Source organism: Gracilinanus agilis, chromosome 2 (genome assembly GCF_016433145.1).
Source record: "Gracilinanus agilis isolate LMUSP501 chromosome 2, AgileGrace, whole genome shotgun sequence".
NCBI lineage: Eukaryota > Metazoa > Chordata > Mammalia > Didelphimorphia > Didelphidae > Gracilinanus > Gracilinanus agilis.
Window position 1 is genome coordinate 548,491,967 of NC_058131.1, and position 18,512 is coordinate 548,510,478.

Here is an 18,512-nt window from a genome sequence, read left to right on the forward strand (position 1 = left end):
CTGTGTTACAGTGGGCTATCCTTTGTTGTGTGTCTGTTATGTGCCATGCCCTGTGCTAAGCACCAGATATTGGGAGATTGAATGGAGATTTGACTTGCCACCTCCTTTTGGGGGCTTGGGACATACAAATGGGTTATGAGCACAAAAACATTTGCTTCTTGATTCACTCCTTATCATCATCTGGATTTGTTAAATTCCTTTTGTTTTAAAACTATCCATGTATGATTTAATCTTTTTTTTAAAATTTAAAATCCTTACCTTCTGTCTTAGAATCCATATGAAGTGTTACTGATCCTAATACAAAAGAGTGGTAAGGGGTAGGCGATTAGGGTTGAGCATCTTTCCCAGAGTCACATCGTTAGGAAGTGTGCGAGGCCTGATTGGAAGCGAGGGCTTCCCTTCTCTAGGCCTGGCTCTCCAGCCACTGAGCCGCCCAGCTGCCCCTATTCTTTTGTTTTGTACAGCATAGAAGTTCATAGCAGTGGAGATTTGATCCTGTGTTTTTGAACGCTGAACCTTGGAAGTAATAAGTGGCCCCAGAGCTGTGAGTTTCTGCCTTCCCCTTTTCCTTTGCACAGACCAAGGCACACGATAAACACTTAATCAATGCTTGTTGATTGACTGATCTGAAAGGAGCCAGGCAAATGGTTCGGATACACATTTATATCCACCAACTGCCTAAACAATTGAGACAACTAAATGGATTTATAGATGCTTCTTCTCCAAGGGCTCCCATTTACCTGACTTCCTCCTTAGATTGTTGCCATGAGTTCGCTCCCCTTTTTTTTCACTCTTGTTTCTTCTTTTAGCATCCTGCAGAAGGATGGGGACAACAGCACAGATCTGATTAATCGGAAAGAAAGGTGAACGCTGCTTAAAAATGCACTAAGTAATTTTTCTTCCTCATTATGTAAATGTATTATCATCATATGCTGATTCCTTTCTTGTTCACCAGAGCCATTAGACATTAGAGAGCTCTCTACAAACTCGGAATATTAAAATGCACTGGTTCATCAATCCATTGATCAACAAGCACTTTTGGAGGAACGATTGTTTCCCTTAGGCATGGTGAAACAGTCAAGGCTATGCCTAAGGATTTGGGGACAGAGCTTATTATAGGCTTTCTTCCCACACACATCTATATACAGGTAAAATCAAATTAAAATGAACATCAAGGGCAGACTCAGAGGGAAGATGGATTATAGGTAGAGAGGGCCAATTAATGAGTAGCCTTCTTATAAACCAAAGGAAAACCCTCAACAGCATACTGTGTAGATTGAAAGCCAGGCCTAGAGATGGGAGGTCCTAGGTTCAAATCGGGCCTCAAACACTTCCCAGCTATGTGACCCTGGGCAAGTCACTTGACCCCTGTTGCCCACCCTTACGGCTCTTTTGCCTTGGAACAAATACACAGTATTGATTCTAAGATGGAAGGTAAGGGTTAAAAAAATTTTTTTTACAAAGTTTTAAGGCTGTTGAAATAAATAATTGTTAGTATGATATTAATAATGTAGAACCTACTTCAAAATTAAGGCTTACTTTACAACTTACCTTAACGTGTATATTAATTACAAAATATATGTTAATACCTTTTAGTTTCCATAGCCTACTGTGGAAAGCAGGCAAAAGTCTGGAAACTGAGAGGCCTGGGTTATTATCTTGGCTCTATCACTGCTGAAGTAAGCCTTTCAATAAATAGCTTAAATAATCTATTTGTCAGTTTCTTCATCTGCAAAATGGGGATAATAAGTTGTTATCTCAATGCCCGTGAGAAACTAATGTGAGATAATATGTGGAAAATGTTTTGGAAATTGAGAACACTTTCGAATAGATCAGTTTTCTATGAAGTACAGCTTGGTTAATTTAAGAATAAGATTTCATTTTGTAGTATGTGGTAATCACAAACATAGTCCTATATAACTAGATAAGTAAGCTACAACTTTCGTAAGGCCATCCCTTACAATTTACAAAGTATGTTTTATTTGCAAGATATTCCTGGACCCCCTACAATCTGGAGGACCTGGGCGTTCCTTTCTCAGAAGAGGGAAACTGATAGTAAAATAGATGGTGGTAATTTTCCAAATCTGGAAGAGATAATTACTCACCTTTCACTATGCAAATGACCAATTTGGAGAAAAGCTTTCCCAGAAGAGCTGACTTGTCTCCATTGCTTTCAGCACCACATGACACTGTTGACCACCTTCCTGGTCTACATTCTTGTGGATAATGTGGATTTCTGAGACACTCCATCCTGCTGGTTCCCCTCCAGAGACATAACTCACACAAAACATACCCAGGGAGAAGAAAGGAAAAAAAAAAAAAGAAAAAGGAAAAGACAAATTCGTTTGGGAGTGGAAATGGAAGACTTTAAGGAAATACTTTAGACTTCAGGACATAAGACCCCCTGAGTGGATGCCCTGGGAAACTGAGAGGCCGATGCTAGGGAGGCCAGACCAGGAGGAGCTCACGTGGGATGAGTGTTTGGGAAGGAAGCTGAATGAGTGAGGAAGCATGCAATCTGGTCACCTCCTACATCAATTGATTATTCTTGCTAGTTAGCTAAGGTCTAAGCTCAGCTGTTTCTGTCTGTCAAAGAAGCAAATGTGTTGTCAAGAATAAAAGTCCATGCTTTGGGTGTCCTGAAACAAAGCCTTACTCTACTTATAATGCTACTCCTATCTAGAGAGTTAAGGGGCACGATGGATAGAATTTTGGATCTGGAGTCAGGAAGACTTGAGTTCAAATATAGCTGCAGACATTTAGTAACTGTGTGCCCATGGGTAAGCCACTTAACCTCTGCCTCTCTCAGTTTTTCCTCTTTTGTAAAATGGGAGTAACCATAGCACTTTTTCCCCAGGGTTATTGTGAGGATCAAATGAGATAATATTTGGGAAGTCCTTTGCAAATCTTAAAGCACTCTGTAAATGCTGTTCAATTTTAATATAATTATCTAAAGGTTCTATTTAGATGACTGATGCAGAGTAAAAAAAAAAGCAGAACCTAGAAAAGCTCTTCACAATTATTACAATAATGTGATTGGCAAGAACAACAGGAAAATTCACAAAACTGAACATTATAATGATCATGACCAAATCTGACCCCGAAGAAAAGATGAGAAAATGTACCTTCTTCCATTCTTTGCAGAGGTCAGCATCTATGGGCTTGGAACATTATATATACTACTATTAAACTGGGTTGACCTTTTGGTTAGTTCTACCAGAGAGCCTTTTCCATCCCTTTCTCTTTTTAATATTGTTATAAGAATTGGCTCAGGAACAGGTAGGAGGTTCACTGGTTTGAGAGCCAGGCCTAGAGAGGGTGAGTCCTAGGTTTAAATTTGAACTCAGACACAAATTCTACCACCAACCCTGGGCAAGTTATTTAGTTTCTTAGTGTCCCAGGCAGTGAGGCAAAAAGACCAGGAGGGGCAAAGCAAGTGGCTATCTGCAGTGGTAGAGGGAATTTCTTCACTGGGAGGACACACGTCCACTCTCCTCTTGCCAAAAATAAAATAAAACAAAATAAAATTATATATATATATATACACATACAAACACACACATACATACATACGTAGACCTATGAGTGTACGTGTAGCTCTTGCACTCTGGGAAAACAAACTATCTTTTTCCTAATCTTTCTCTGGTTAATAAGTGATCTATTACTTTGTCAGCTCTCTTCCTCTTCCTGCCAGATAGTCCCTATTGCTTGCCAAACCCTGGATTTAAACCTTGTTCCCCCACTCCCTCCCACACCCTACACACCTGGTTTTTCTGTTTGGAAGTTACCAGACTAGGATCTTCCAGTTTCCTATCTGATTAGTATTTCCTTCCCTGGCTGTGATCTCCAGAATGCAAAACCAATTAAACATGCATAGGTAGGACTCTCCCATCCCTGAAAAATGTCTTCGAATCTCTGATCCAGTTGCTGCCAGGACATTCCTGTTCAGCAGGCTGTCTGGATTCCAGAGTTACCCGAGTTACCTGAAACACAGACACAGGAGTCCTAGATTCTACTGGATTCCCACTTTCTCCCTGCAAACTATCCTACTATGGCACCCTAGTGATATTCCTAGCTGAATTCGTTCCCTGCCCTTTTCTTGGCCTCATATTTCAGTGGGCCAACCTGGTTTAGAGATACTGGTTCATAAGGAATTTAATGGGCTGCATTAATGGGTTTTGAAGATGCCAGTCTTAGCTCCAGTGTATAGGCACATTGGCTGCCCTAGTGCTGTTCTCTATCGTAGTTCCTACTCCCCCTTCCTTGTAGGTCTCCAATTAAATGATGTATGTAGCCTTCTCTTTGGGGTGTTTCAAAAAAACCTGTGGTTTCCAGCGTTGACGACCTTGTCTAATTTTTCTTCCCCTGCCTACTTCCCTCTGGTCCCAACAATGCCCCATTCCCCTTCTAAATTCCCCGATGCCATGGAATGCTTACGTTGTATCTAAATTTTATTTCTCACATAGTGACTCTCTGCACCCTTTAAAAACTGTCAAAAAATAAGTTTGCTGAGCAGAATTCAATAAAAGCTTAAGTGGCCTTTAAAGGAGAATATCAACAACTCATTTTAATAATGGCCCTCTTTTTTTCTGGGACCAAATTTTGACACTCAAATGCCGACAAAGTGATCTAATCTAGGAAGGAAAATGATGAAATGTAAATGGAATTCATTATGAAGAGGCCCTTTGGGGGAAAAAATGAGCCTGTATGAGATAGTCCCAACACATAGAATTTTAGCATCTGAAGAAACCTCAGAGATCAGATCATCTAGTCTTAATCTGGACTCCAAAGATTTAAGGGGCGTTTTTGAACTTGGAAAAAGAAAAAAGTGACATCTTTATTTTCACTAGCTTATAACTGAAATTTAGTATTTTCCTCAATTCTGAATTAAGAAAAAATATTCTGAGAATGAGTCCGTACAAAGAAGTTAAGAATCCCTGATCTGATCCAATCTCTTTATTTTTTAGATAAAGAAAATGATACCAGAGGCTAAAAGAGACCTGTCTGAGTCCAAAGGTAGGACAAGAATTAAGATTACGACCCTGGGAACAGCTAGGTAGCACAGTAGATGGAGTGCCGGGCCTGGAATCTATAGGACCCAGGTTCAAATTTGGCCTCAGACACTTCCTTGCTGTGTGACCTTGGGCAAGTCATTTAATCTGATTTACTTGTCCTTGCTGCTTTTCTTTCTTAGAATTAATACTAAGACAGAAGGGAAGGATTGTATTAAAAAAAAAAAAAAAAAAAAGACCAGAAGCCTAGTTTCCCAACTCCCAGTTCAGTCCTGGGTGCTGCGTACCAAGGAGAGCTACTATGAGTCCTTGTTTCTAAAACATCTCATTCTAAAAAAACCTTTAGATGGGTTATGCAACATATTTGGGGAGATGAGCTTCATATGGAATATGTAGATTAAAACATTAATATCCAAAAATTCTCCAAGTATTATATTTAATAAGATTTATTAAAAATTAACTTGAAGCAACAGGCTATATAACACTTGAAGCAAAAGGCTAGAGTCGAGAGGGAGCTCACCCAAGCCATGCACGTGGAAGAAAGAGCGAGGGAGGAGCTTACAGAACTCTATAAACAGTAACATAAAGTAAATGAAAAGGGAAAAAGGAATTTGGGGCCGGGGAAAGAATTCTGGGAGATGGAGTCTAAAGGTACACAATTTCTAATGAATACAAATATCAGGGAAGTCCAAGGCATTTCCTTTGCCTTGTTCAAGCAGCTGCATTCTATGTCTCTAAGAAACAGTGACCTCAGCATTGATCTGTCCCTAAGTTTCATTCCCCAGTCACTTTCAATAAGGATCCATACAGTGAAGAGCCTTTGCTTAATCAGAATACATATGGGGTATGGGAGCCCCCTGACACTGACTCAAGCAGCCTGGGAATCTCTCGCTTAGATTTAGTCACAAAGCCCGGAAGAGAACTTGCTAGAACTGCCAATGGCTTTAATGGTTTAATAATTTAAAAAAATAGATGACAGCTCCATATTCCCCTCACAACAGGCAGGACATCCACCCTAGCTCTCCCTCCCACTATGCCTCAGTCACATCAGATCACAGATCTAGAGCTGGAAAGCATCATAAAGGCCATTTGGTTCAGTCCTGCCTCCTTTCTGCCATTTTGGAATTGAAATGATTTGCCCAAGATTGCACAGGCAAATCTAGGATTATAATAGAATTATAAAGTATGAATAAAATGTGACTCTTTTTTCTGAAGCATGACACATTTTATAGAATCATAGTAAATCAGAGTTAGAAGGAAACTTAGAGACCTCCAGATACAATCCATCCATTTCAGAGATTGGTAAACTGAGAGGTTTAGAGAGAGGAAACACCTTTGCTTACGGTCATAAAACTAAATAGTGACAGAGATATTCATCAAGTCAAAGTTTGCTGACTCTGCTTTAGAGTTCCAGCCATGACACAATGCAAGTCTTCATTTTCTAATAGCAAGGAGCACTTCTAATGACACAATATCTAAGTATAAAGGGAAAGGGGGAGCTAGGTAGCACAGTGGATAGAGTACCAGCCTTGCACTCTGGAGGACCTGGATTCAAATGTGCCCTCAGCTACTTCCTAGCTATGTGACCCTGGGCAAGTCACTTAACCCTGTTTGTCTAGTCCTTGCTGCTTTTCTTGGAATTGATACTAAGAGAGAAAGTAAAGTGAAAAAAAAAAAGAATAAAGTCATAACACCAATGCTGTAAGCCATCTTTTCCTGCTCCTGAGTGATCTAGTCTTACTTTTTTTTTCACTTTAAGAATTATGGATAGAATAACTACTATACGATGTTCATTGCACTGTGCTAAGTTCTGGAATCAGATATAATTGAAATATGTAATATAGTTCCTATCCTTATGGAGCTTGCAATATTATTGGCGAGGCAAGACTCAGAGACATAAAATAATTAGAGGACAAGAAAATTCAATAAACATTTAATTCAAACATTTGTTAGAATTATTACCATTTCTATATGGTTCTACATTTATTTAAGGCTTAAATAACACTTCTCTCACAACAATCTTGTAAGGTAGATGGTCCAAATATTATAACCCAAGTGTTATTATATGTATTTTACTGGTGACAAAGTTTAGGCACAGATCATTTAAGTGACTTATGCAAGGCTGACACAACTAGGAAGTTTCAGACCTGAGAATGAACCTGACCCTCTGATTCCAAGTTCAGTATTTTTTTTCCTTTAAGAGCCTTCTTTAGCTGGCCTCAATTTTCTCAAGAAAATCAGAAGCAAAATAATCCCATTCCTGAGCATGTACACAAAGGAAGTGGATGACCAACAACAAAGTCTCCAGAGGCCAACTAACAGAATCACTTTTTAGAAACAAAGTAGGTGCCCTCCAACTAGGGAATGACTGAATAAATAGTGACATAAAATTTTACTGGCACACTGTTGATGAGGGAAGGTGGTTCTGCTGGAATGGCCAGCGCCTGAGGGCCCTGGTGAATTTCATTGGTCTCCACTAGGAAGATGCCCACAGACCAATGATAGACCTTCTCCCTTAGGGAAGGGGGCACACACCAATATCTCTACACCAATCCCTCCAGCAGAGGAGCCCTTGGAGTGTTACCCCAGACCCATAATAAAAATCCTGTTTTGCTCGCCACGGAGGTCTGAGACCCAGTTCTTTCAGAAAAGATATTGACAGGGGGCAGCTGGGTGGCTCAGTGGATTGAGAGCCAGGCCCAGAGATGGGAGGTCCTAGGTTCAAATGTGGCCTCAGATACTTCCTAACTGTGTGACCCCATTGCCTAGCCCTTACCTCTCTTTTGCCTTGGGGCCAATACACAGTATTGACTCCAAGACAGAAGGTAAGGGTTTTTTAAAAAAAGAAAGAAAGAAAGAAATGATGCTGACAAACACTTCACCCAAATCACTATTGTGCTATTAGAAATGGTAAACATGAGGAATTGGGTGAAATGTTAGAAGACGTGTTTGAACTGTTTGGGTCCTGAAGTAAGTAGTTGTTCAGTTGTGTCAGTCAAGTCTGACTCTTTGGGGCCTTATTTGGGGTTTTCTTGGCAGAGATACTAGAATAGATGGCCATTTCCTCCTCTAGCTCATTTGACAGTTGAGGAAACTGAGGCAAATAGGGTGAAGTGACTTGCCCAGGGTCACACAGCTAGTTAATGTCTGAGACCAAATTTTAACTCGGGTTTTCCTGACTTCAGGCCTAGAACTCTAGCCCCTGTGCCGCTTAGATACCCTGAAGTAAGCAGTACCAGGATTATAATATATAGTGACTACAATAATGTAAATGAAAATAACATTAGATTGGCACATTGTAGAGATGAGAGACTGTGGGTTTACAAAACCATTAAACTACTTAAATTTTTTTCTCCAAAAGACTTTCTAAATAAAAGAGGGGGAATGATATATTTGAAAACGAATGTGGGAGCAGCTAGATAACTCATTGGATAAAGAGCCAGGCCTGGAGACAGGAGGTCCTACATTTAAATATGACTTCAAACACTTTCTAGCTTTGCCACACTGACCAAGTCATTTAACCCCACTTACCTAGCCTTTATCATTTTACTGTGTTTGAACTGTCTCACTATCAATTCTAAGAGAGAGGGTAAGGGTTTAAAAAAGAAAAAAAGAAAATGAATGTGATGTAAAAACAAGTCATTGATAAAAATTTAAAAAAAGGTAACAATGTCTACTTTATCTCCCTCACAGAATTTTTTAAGGATCAAAGAAGATATTGCTTATAAAAACACTTTATAAATTCACAAGCATTACATAAATATAAGATAATACCATTCTCTACCAAGTAATTATTGAACCAGAATTACTTCTAGGACTCAGTTCATCTTAATGTAAGAAATGAGTTATTATTTAGAAAATAAGCAAATGAGATTCAAATCAGCACCCTACTGTTGTGTGGGTTGGCAACCTTGTGCAGTACATTATGGGTATATTGGTACACCTGGTGATAAAACGAGGGCATCTTAACCTTTTTTGTCTGGTGGATCCCTCTGGCAGTCTGGTGAAACCAAAGAACCACTTTGAAGTATTATGTTTAAGTGGCATAAAATAAAATATGAAGAATTGTAAAGGAAATCAAAGTTAATAAAAATAAAGATGTATTGGTTCTCATCCAAGTTCACAGACTTCCTGAAATCTCTCTACAGGCTACTTGGGGGTGTGGGGAAGCAGTCTATGGACCCCAGGTTAAGAACTTCTGATCTATAAGAAGAAAGGATTTTACTTCTACGCTACTGTAATGATAGAGCATGGGTCCTCTTCTTATAGTGTCTATTACGGTATCAGAGTCTTTAATCAGTTTACTTTTATTTTTCAAGAAGCTTTTAAAATTTAATGGAGGAACAACATACAAATTATATATAAATGAGCTATATGTGGGATAAATGAGAGATCATCAACAGAGGAAGGTGCTAGCAGTAAAGGGTTGAGTAAATATTTCTTGTAGAAGGTGAAGGCTTTATTTGGGACATGAATAAAGGTAAATATGAGGAAGGAGAGAATTCCAGGCATTACAGAAAGCTAATAAAAATGATGATTTATTTATTTCTTCATGTGTTTATTTCGCCTTTCTATAGTCGGTAACAGCTACTGGATCACTTTCCCTGGGAATAAACATGGCTTGTAAATCTGTTATCTTCACAGAAGAATTTTTCTACTTTTTTTAAATTTAGGATATTTTCCCATGGTTACATGATTCATTTCCCCCTCTCCTCTCTCCCCTCCCAGAGCTGATGAGCATTTCCGTTGGGTTATATGTGAATCATTGTTCAAAATTTATTTCCATGTTATTCATATTTGAAATAGTGATCATTTAAAGTCAACATCCCCAATTGAACTACTTGATTGATCATGTTTTTCTTCTATGTTTCTGTCCCCAAAGTTCTTTCTCTGGGAGTGGATAGTGTTCTTTCTTGTAAATTCCTCTGGATTGTCTGGGGTCATTGCATTACTGCTAGTAGAAAAGTCTATTACATTCAATTGTGCCATAATGTATCTGTCTCTGTGTACAATGTTCTCCTGGATTTGCTCCTTTCACTCTGCATCAATTCCTGGAGGTCATTCCAGTTCACATGGAATTCCTCCAGTTCATCATTCCTTTCAGCACAATAGTATTCTGTCATCAACAGATACCACAATTTGTTCAGCCATTCCCAATCAATGGACAACCCACCACCACCATTTTCCAACTTTTTGCCACCACAAAGAGCACAGCAATAAATATTTTTGCACAAGTATTTTTCCTTATTATCTTTTTGTAATACAAACCCAGCAGTGGTATGGCTGGGTCAAAGGGGTTGCATTCTTTTAAAGCCCTTTGAACAAAATTCCAAATTGCCCTCCAGAATGGTTGGATCAATTCACAACTCCACCAGCAATGTATTAGTGTCCCAATTTTGCCACATCCCCTCCAATTTACTTTAAAAAATCCATAATGGGGGCAGGTAGGTGGCTCAGTGGATTGAGATCCAGGCCTAGAGATTGAGGTCCTAGGCTCAAATCTGGCCTCCCTAGTTGTGTGACTCTGGACAAATCACATAACCCCCCATTATCTAGCCCTTACTGCTCTTCTGCCTTAGAACCAATACAGAATATTGGTTCCAAAACAAAAGGTAAAAGTTTAAGAAAAAACAAATTTTTATAATGAAAGAAAATCAGTCAAACTGAATTTTTTTTAAACATCATATAGTTATAAATTTTGCTATTACTAAATCCAGCTTCCTGAGCAAAATTTTCCTGTGGGAACTATTTCGGACGAGATGCTATCTTTAGGGCAATTCCAGTAGCAGACACACGGTGGTGATACTGCCCAATTTAAATAGCTCAAAACAGAATACTTATTACAGATTCAAATAACTCAAAGTCTCAGATTAATAGATAAAATCAATACTCGATTAAGTTTTTCCCTCAAGATGTCACTCAATTAAAACAACACAATGATTTCTATGATTAAGCTCTACATTAGTTATATAACATAAGACTAAAACTAGGAGCAAGGTTTAAAGAAAGACCCAGAGCATCTTGCTCTCCTTCTCTGTTTAGGCTACCGGTATCATTACATCTTTCTTGAGACCAGAGAAATAAATATTTGAAAAGCTGAGTCTGCCTTCCAGTGCCTAAGAGTCATTCATGCTAGTGAAAGTGAGGCTCAGGCAGTAATAGCCATGTTACTGGATGGAGGAAGGACAAGGGAACATCTGCCTTAGATCAAGTGTGTTGGCCCTTCCAATTGATGTGTGCTGCAGCAGGGTAAGACTAGGTCTCTAGCCTCTGATGAAGGACTATGTTTCAGGCTCTAATGATCTTGGGCTGTATCTACAAAGAACCAATAAATCAAACATTTTGGTTAAAATCATTTTAGCAGCAAAACTAAAAGAAATATTTTCAAGGGCAAATAAACAGTTGTGTGGGCAAACCCTTCTCCATACTGAAAATGATTGATTCAGTGTTATGCTGTACTTACATAGTCATCAATTTCCTTTACAAAGAGCTGCCCTGGAGGGGTTTGCATAGAGAATACAACCAGTTGCCAACTACTAGCTAGTTCTGTAGCAGGAATAGTCAAGAGCTGGGCTCTCGATGCAGTCTGAACCAGATTACAATATAGTTGGGAAATATTTAACAAGATAAAGAAAAATATAATAAAACAGATAACATTGCATTTTAAGACTGGATCAATATGCATCTCCATAAGGACCCTTATGAATGTGACTAGTTTCTATTTGAGTGTGACATTACTGATGGGGGTGGGGTGGGAGGGATGACCAAACTTGTTTAATTGTCTAAATTATTCACTTTTAGTGAAAACACATTGGATTTCTTAAAAACCCTCTAATCATTCCCTGATTTCATTCTGTTGGGAATGTCAGGCAAATAGTCTTTTTGTTAGTTGTAGCATCCCAAAAAGGAATATGGGATTGAAGATTAAAGGCCTAAATTTCCTTTCTGGTTCTGGCACTGCCAAGTTGTATGACCTTGGGCAAGTCATCTAATCACCCAGATCTTTTTTTTTAATCCGTAAAATGAGAAGATGATGGCCAGAAATCTGTAAAATTCTTTCAAAGATCTTACAATTCTTTGATTTTCTGACAATAGTCCCTTGACAGATCTTATGTGTTTTCATTGTACCTTTCATCCCAGACCCCAATTTTTATTGAATTCTTTACCATTTCCTTGTTCAGCTCATTTTATAGATGAGGAAACTGAGGGAAACAGGATCAAGTATTTGTCCAGGGTCACAGAGCTAGTAAGCATCTGAGATTAGATTTGAACTAAAAAGCTGAATCTTTCTGCACCACCTAGTTGCCATGCCATGACCATTAGGTCTCTCCTTTTTGGCCTGCTAGTAATGTGCCAGAATTTAAACAAAACATGGTACAAGTTCTCCCCCTTGCCTTTGAAATTCATGACTATTTTTGAATCTGTCCAAAACATTAATGTTTTAAGGGGAGAAGAAGCCTATTTGGAAACTCAATCCTACCATGCCCGCTAAACAAGTATTTCTCAGGCGTTTGTCAAAAAATTCTCATTGCTTTGAGATTTTGGTTCATGTAATATGCATAACACTATGATCCCAGTGGAATGATTGAAATAAACCCTTTTATGTTGCTGGTAAAAACAAATGTTTCCTCTAAAAGTAATTATTTGTGGTGATAGGATAGCCCCTGTAGAATATATAGTTGATTGGGGCAATATTTGTCTACGTAATGAAAAACATCGGCTCAGGATATAACTGATTTGTTGTTTGGAACTCTTTTAATGGCCAGATAGATTGATCCTTTGGCTGACCAGATTATGCAGAAATCTGCATAAAAACTAAAACTAAAAAGATTTAGTCAAAACCAAGCCAAATCTTTTGGTCTTTTGAATAGGTCACATATTGGTGTCTAAAAGAATTTAAAAGTTGATTATAAGTTGCCTTCTTGGCGAATTTCATAGTTGACATAAGGGGGCACCAGAGGTAGCTTTCAGTAAAAGCCATGATGAATTATCAATGATCTTTATCATTTGGGCTTATTCCTCCGAGGAAACATCATTGTCTATGCAAGAGGATGACCAAGTAGCAAACAGGCTATTACAGTAATCCATGCAGCTATGACTAACCATCTATCCATTTTAATTTCTTGGGTAATTGATTCCATCTATTAGGAGCCAGCCAAGTATTTAAAAGACTTTGTCCCATAAGATCTTGCCTCTTGGGTGTGATGGTCAGCTAATCCAGTAAGCCTAGCTGATAGAGATTTTTGCCAGCTCCTCACTTCAGTAATTTTGAACACTCCAGGGAATGGTCATAAATATGCTCCCAAACAAGACCTAGCCAGTGATTTCTGCTACCTTCTTACAAAAAAAGAGGGTGGGGGATGACGAGGGGTGTCAGCATTGTGTACATTTTACAATTAATTTCCTTTTATTATATGAGGCAGATTTATATCATCGACTTAACTGAATTCATGATTTCCTCAGAACACGGCTGATATCAATTTAATATGCAATTTCAGAAGGACCAGAGTAGCTGAGTCTGTTTTACAGCCTGCAATAAAAGCAGTCCTTTCTGAGATGACTGTTTGATAACGATTTTTACATGCCTTTCACATTGCAAACTTGAATTTAGTTGGATCACAAAATATTTACATTTTTCAGTATCAACAAGTCCGCCGTCTTTGCGCTTGGAATCTAAAAAGACCCACAATTCCATTCTCCAAAAGCTTTCAGAGAGAGCCGAAATGCTGTATTTCCCTCTTGCAATCATTGTTGCCATTACTGCTGCTTCGATTTAATCATATCATCTACATTCGGAGGAAAACAAACCTTTGTGATGAACTCAACAAGCTGAGACTGAAATCTGCCACCATGTTCTCCAAGAGAAGAATGATTTAATTCATATCATTACAGAAGGGAAAACAAATCTCTGTTCAAAATCAGGCAACAAAGCATCATTTTGTTGATGCCTACAAAGTTCATTAGGAAGGGGCAGAAAGGAGATAGATTTGTGATTCATGTGAGCAATTATCTGAACTCAGGAACATTGTAAATAAAAAGAATCTACAGAGAACTTTAAGATCTCCAAAATTAAAAAAACAAAACAAACACCACATATTTTAATTCATTTAAGCTTCACAAGCAACCCTGTGAGATAAGTGTCACAGGCATTATCTCCGTTTTGTAGGTGACAGAACTGAAGATCAGAGAACTTTTTTAAGGGAGGAGGAAAGATGTCGGTCATTGCCAGCTAAGCAAGCTTTTCTCAGAATTGCACCCCAAAATCTCATTGCTTTTACCTTTGGGGAAGCAGCAAGATAGGGGAGTGGATAGAGTCAGGAGTCAGAAAGACTTTGGTTCAAATATCCTTGGACACTTACTTGCTGTGGGTCCTAAATTATTTAACATTTGCCTCAGTTTCTTTATCTGTAGTAGTATCCACCTCCCAGGGTTATTATGAGGATCAAGGGACTTAGTGTTTCTAAAGTTCTTATTAGAAGTAGCTACATAGCACTGGGATTAGAACACTGGGCCTGGAGTCAGGAAGACCTGGGTTCACATCAGCCTCCATCATTTACTAACTATGTGACCTTGGGCAAGCAACGTAACCTCTGTTTGCCTCAATTTCTTAATCTACAAAATGGAGATAGTAATAAGATCCTACTTCCCAGAATTGTCATAATGATGAAATGAGATTTTAAAAAAGCATTTAGCAGAGAACCTAGCACGTAGTCTAAATGCTAGCTATAGTGATGATGATCTGACTTGTCCATGGTCACAAAGATTTCAAGCCATCCTTCTGAATTCCAAGCATACATCCCTATCCACCATACCAAGCTATTTTTATAATATTCATAGGAAGAATAAAAGAGTTAATTTATTGGCTATATGAGCTATGCATAAAAGAAGCCAAAAAAATGCTTTCATTAGCCTTAGAGACAGGTACAAATTAGCTCACAACCAATTTCTGCCAAACCTTCTGCAGTCACCATAACCTCTTGTTAGTAGAATGGCAAATTATTTTTCCCCTTAAAAATGTTATTCAATTAATTAATTTAGAATATTTTTCCATGGTTACATGATTCATGTTCTTTTCCTTTCCTCCTCCCACCCCTCTCCCACAGCCAATGAGCAATTCCACTGGGTTTTACATGTGTCATTGATCAAGATCCATTTCCATATTATTGATATTTGCATTAGGGTGATCATTTAAAGACTACATCCCCAATCATATCCCCATCTACCCATGTGATCAGGCAGTTGTTTTTCTTCTGTGTTTCTACTCCCACAGTTTTTTTTTCTGAATGTGGATAGAGTTCTTTCTCATAAGTCCCTCAGAATTGTCCTGGATTATTGCATTGCTGCTAATAGAGAAGTCCATTACATTTGATTTTACCAATGTATCAGTCTCTGTACAATGTTCTTCTGGCTCTGCTCCTTTCACTCTGCATCAATTCCTGGAGGTCTTTCCAGTTTGCATGGAATTCCTGCAGTTCATTATTTCTTTCAGCATAATAGTATTCCATCACCAGCATATACCACAGTTTGTTCAGCCATTCCCCAATTGAAGGGCATCCCCTCATTTTCCAGTTTTTTGCCACCACAAAGAGTGTGGCTATAAGTATTTTTGTAGAAGTCTTTTTCCTTATGATCTCTTTGGGGTACAAACCCAGCAGTGGTATGGCTGAATCAAAGGGCAGGCAGTCTTTTAGTGCCCTTTGGGCATAGTTCCAAATTGGGATTGGCAAATTTTTGAAACAATTTAAGATAAAGGGACGAACAGGTTGCTCCAAATCAAAGGTAGTAAAGTAATGGAGCTTTGGAATTCTAAAAGGGCCACAGAACTCATATAGTCCAACACCATCATTTTATGGTTAAAGCAATAGGGAATAAGAGCAGTAAAGTGATTCACCCAGGGTCACACAGGTAATTGTGGCAAAGCCAAGATTTCAAACCAGGTCTTCTAACTCTAAATCCTTTGTTCTTTATCATTACTTCTTCCTTCTCTCAAGAAAATTTCAAACTCCTTTCCCTGAAATTCAGGATCCTCCATGGTCTAAACCAATCTACATTTCTAGACTTATTCTAGGCCCTCTTCTTCCTACTATGTCAAACAGGACTAAGCTCCATCCTCACCAGCACTGTGGTTCCCCATCTTTTAAAGCCCAATTAAAATGTCACCTCTTCTATGAAGTTCTTTCTTGATATCTTTTCTTCCCAAGATGGTATATATTGCTTTGCATCTTTGTGATATCATTATTATGTCCAATTCAGGTTCCACTCAGTTGCCAAGTGATCTTGTGAAAAGCATGGGTTTGAACATGTCACTCCCCTATTCATAAAACTCCAGTGGTTCTCTATTACCTCCAGGATCAAATAGAAAATAGTTGGTTTGACTTTCAAAGTTCTTAACAACCCCTTTCTACTTTTTCAGTCTTCTTACACTCCATTTGCTACCATATACTCTATGATCCAAGAACATTTTTTTTTGTTTTTTGCTTTTTGTTTTTTTGATGATTCCTTACATAAGGCACTACATCTTCCAGCTCCATACCTTTTTCACTGGCCCTTCAGAGACTTGAAGAGAATAGCTATCTCCTCCTTTTTGTAGATATTTAGTTTTTTTCAGGTGATCCTCATCTAGCATGACCTCAAGGTCCTTTATGGGACAGTGAGGTGGCACAGTGGATATAGTGCCTGGCCTAGAATCAGGAAGACTCATCTTTGTGAGTTTGAATTTGGCCTTAGACACTAGTTGTGTGACCCTGGGCAAATTGCTTAACTCTGTTTTTCTCAGTTTCCTCATCTGTCAAATGATCTGGAGAAGGAAATGGCAAATTACTTCAGTAGCTTTGACTAGAAAACCCCAAATGGGTCTCGAAGAATCAGACATGATTTAAATGACTGAAACAAGGACCTTTACTATCCTAATTATCTTCTTCTGAAAGAGCTCTATTACATCAATGCTCTTCCTAAAATATAACAACCATAACTCAATAGGAAATTTGTGATATGGTTTCCAGGTCAGAGTACAGTGGGAATATCATTTCCCTAATTTGGGACGTAGATTTTTTCTTAATGTAGCCTAAATTCATGTTAGCTTTTTCACCTGCCCTCATCATTAGCTTCATCACACTGTTGATTCATATTGAACTTATAAACAACTAAAAATTCCCAATACTTTTCAAATAATTGACCATCTGGTTTGTCATGCTTCCTCTATTCCTCACTTGTGAAGTTGACTTTTTGAACACGATTGTAAGACTATGTATTTATCATTATTAGATTATTTTTATTATATATAAATTATTAAATTAAAATCTTTATTATATTCACTTCAACATTTTAGTTATAGTGGTTTTTGGGGGGTTGTTGGGTAAGTGGGAAGGATTCTAAGTCTTTCTCCCAAAGTATTGACTGTCTCTCCTAGATTTGTATTGTTTGTCAGCTGAAAAAGTATGCTGTCTTACTCTTTATTCAATTCACTGATAAAAAATGTTGAATAGCAGAAGGTCAGAATATAGTACCTGAGGGCACTCCACCAATGTCATTCAACCAGTTCTGTATCCTTTTCTTTCTATCTTCTCCACAATAATAACAAGAAAAATCATGTCAAATGCTTTACTAAAATCTAGACAAACTATATCTAAAGTAATTTCTTGATCCAGTAAGTCTAGTAATTCTTTCAGGAAAGGAAATGAGACTAATCTGACATGACCTGCTCTTGATGAAGCCATCGTAGTAATCACTGTTTCCTTTTCTTTTTTTTTAAAGAAATGCCTTTTGTCTTTACAGTTATTTCAACCTCGTCTCTCCTCTTCCCTGCCTGAGTCCTCCCTTGTGAAAAAAAACCCCAAGTAAAAACATTTGATACAGTGACTGCATATGACAACATATATAATATTCTGCCCTAGTAAATATCTGCCTCTCTGTCATGATGATGCAATGTTTCATTATCTATTCCATGGGACTGTCATTAACTCTTTTGAAAATTATATTGATAGCTTTTGTCTTTACATCACTTTCATTTCCATTTGTATCCCTCATCTCTTGTCAACCCTTATAACCCAGGGAGAAAGGAATAAAAAGCCGTTCAGCAAAACCACTTAATGCAATAGTCAAGCCTAACATCATATGAAATATTCCACATCATTCTGAAATAAAATGTTTCATTTTGGGTAACTTTCCAGTTCCTTACCTTTGCAAGGAAGGAAGGAAGGAGATACATTTTTTGAAGATGCTTCTCAAAAGCCTAACTTCTTGTTCCTTATAATTACATGACATTCAGTTTCACTTTTTTTTTTTGTTCTTTCCATTTACATTATAGTCATTGTGTCTATTTTTCTGGTTCTGCTTACTTAACTCTGAATCAGTTCCTATAGAACTTGCCATGACTATAAGAAGTCTTTAAAAATGAGAACATTTAATTTTGGTGACGAAATTTTTTTAACATTTATTAATATTCATTTTTAACATGGTTACATGATTCATGCTCCACCTTTCCCCTTCAACCCCCCCCCG